The sequence below is a fragment of the Myotis lucifugus genome, unplaced genomic scaffold, assembly GCF_000147115.1.
Source record: "Myotis lucifugus unplaced genomic scaffold, Myoluc2.0 scaffold_9, whole genome shotgun sequence".
Taxonomy (NCBI): domain Eukaryota; kingdom Metazoa; phylum Chordata; class Mammalia; order Chiroptera; family Vespertilionidae; genus Myotis; species Myotis lucifugus.
In genome coordinates this window covers 7,824,435-7,827,347 of record NW_005871057.1, presented here as the reverse complement: position 1 = coordinate 7,827,347, position 2,913 = coordinate 7,824,435, and positions in this window count along the sequence as shown.

Here is a 2,913-nt window from a genome sequence, read left to right as displayed (position 1 = left end):
GGGGCTGAGGGCTGCTTTCAGGCTGGCGGGGAAGCTCCCAACCGCTCCTCTTTTTCTTTTTTTTTTTTTTCTTCTGGGCCAGCTTTAGCTCTGGCTCTAGCTCTGAGGCGTTCCGCTGCTGGTTTGTTTGCAGTTCTATAATCGAAACAATGTATAACTTCAGCTCTGAGATCCCAGCCGGCTATATTTGTTAGAATGTTTCAAACTGCCAGCTCAGAGTCCGGCAAGTCAGACGGGGAAGTCAGGCGGGGAAAGTTGGAGTCTGCAGTCACGGGAGCAAGGAAGCCTCATGTTCGCTTCCAACTGCCTGGCTGCCGGCCGCCATCTTGGCTGACAGTTAATTTGCATAAGGATACGCTGATTAGCCAATCAGAAGGGTAGCGGTCGTACGCCAATTACCATTTTTCTCTTTTATTAGTGTAGATACAGATGACTAAGAACTGGAAACAGCCCAGTACCCATAAGTATATGAGTGGATAATAATGCTGTGGGACATTCACACAATGGAATACTATGCAGCTGTATAAAAGAAGGGTTTCTTACTCTTTTTTAAAGCATAGATGGAGCTGGAGAGTATTATGCTGAGTGAAATAAGCCAGTCAGAGAAAGACAAATATCACATGACCTCACTTATAAGTGGAATCTAATGAACATAATAAACAGATGAACAAATAAGGTCCAGAGACATTGAGGTAGGGTAAGACATTATTTCAGAGTAAAGAGAAATGGACATTTCGTAATGATAAAATAGTCTTCCAGGAAGATATCATAAGTCTACGTCTAAGTACATCCAATTACATATCTTAAAACTATATTAAAAACAAAACGAAACAAACAAAAAACACACCTGACACAACTAGAAGGAAAAAAAGATGAAAAAAAGATGAATCCACAATCATCATAGAAGAATACTCTCAATAGCTGAAAGAAAAAACAGAAAACCATCAGCCAGGATTCAGCAACTGTGGTATCCCAATTAACAAACTTGATTTACTTGATATTATTTACCCTGCGAATCTGCAGCCAACAATGACAGAGTACAGATTCTTTCCATGAAGCATTTCATGGAGCATCATCATAGAGCATTGTGCATACGGCATTTATTGACGTTGTAAGCCTCAACAAATTTCATTGGATTGCCATATGTTCTCTGACCACAGTTAAATAAAGCTACAAATCAGTAAAAGATAAATTAAAGAATGAATGACCCAGGCAAGACATTTATTATCCTACTAGAGGCCCGGAGCATGAAAATTCATGCACTCAGGCGGGGGGGTTGGTCCCTTAGCCCGACCTGTGCCCTCTCGCAGTCCGGGACCCCTTGGGTATGTTCATCTGCCGGCTTAGGCCCACTTCCTGGGGGATCGGGTTTAAGCTGGCAGTCAGACATTTCTCTTGTAGTCCAGGCCTAAGCCATTAGTCAGACATTCTTAGTGCTCCCGCCACCGCCACTGCATTGGCCAGCCATGAGCCGGCTTCTGGCTGAGTGGTGCTCCCCCTGTGGAAGTGCACTGACTACAAGGGGGCAGCTCCTGCATTGAACGTCTGTCCCCTGGTGGTCAGTGCGCATCATAGCGATCGGTCGTTCCACCGTTAGGGTCAATTTGCCTATTTCCTTTTTATTATATAGGATATAATAAAGAGGTAATATGCAAATGGACCCTCACAGCCTGGCATCACAAGATGGCTGCCCCCACGTTGTCATAAGATAGCCGGCAGGGGAGGGCAGTTGGGGGTGATATCAGGCCAGCAGGGGAGGGAAGTTGGCTATGACCAGGCTGGCAGGGGAGGGCAGTTTGGGGTGACCTGGCCGGCAGGGGAGCAGTTAGGTGTCAATCAGTCCTGCAGGGGAGTGGTTAGGGGGTGATCAGGCTGGCAGGCAGAAACGGTTAGGGGCAATCAGGCAGGCAGGCAGGTGAGTGGTTAGGAGCCAGCAGTCCCAGATTGTGAGAGGGATGTCTGACAGCCAGTTTAGGCCCGATCCCACAGGGGTCCTAGATTAGAGAGGGTGCAGGCTGGGCTGAGGGACACCCCCAGTGCACAGATTTTGTGACCCGACCTCAAGTCCAATATAATAAAGGTGAAATATGCAAATTGACTGTCACACTGTCACAAAGATGGTGGCGCCCATGACCACAAGATGGTGGCAACCAGTCCCCTCAGCCCCGCTGGAGTTCCACAGTACTTTCAGCCCAGCCAGGGCATGACAGATGCATGGTGCAACCCGACCCAACCTCAGCCACCCAGCTGCCCAGGACTGGCCTGAGGTGCAAGCAAGCCTCGGAAGTCGGCTGTCCAGCCGACACCCAAGGTGCAGGTAACCAGGGTTGGCCGAGGTTTGTGCTGCCGGCAGTGGCAGCAGCAGAGATGTGATGGGGGCGTCGCCTTCCCCTAAGGGCTGGGTCGCCTCCCACCCCTGAGGGCCCCCAGACTGTGAGCAGGCTGGGCTGAGGAACCCCCCACTCCAGTGCATGAATTTTTATGCACCAGGCCTATAGTCTACACTAATAAAAGAGAAACGTGGTAATTAGCGTACAACCGCTACCCTTCCCATTGGCTAATCAGCATATCCTTATGCAAATTAACTGTCAGCCAAGATGGCGGCCGGCAGCCATGCACTGAAGCGAACAGGGAGGCTTGCTTGCTCCAGGGATGGAGAACTCCAACGTTCCCCGCCTGCCTTGCCGGCCTCTCAGCTGCAACTCTAAGCAACTATGTTGCAAATATAGAAGCTAAACAAAACTCCAGAAACCTCCTTTCAGTCAGCCGGGATTCAGCCAGCCTGACCGCAACATTGTATCAATGTTTTCAGCAGCGAGGCCTCAGAGCTAAAGCTGGCTCAGAATAAAAAAAAAAAGAAAAAAAAGGAGCTGGTTGGGAGCTTCAGTCACCCGCCAGCCTGAAAACGGCCCT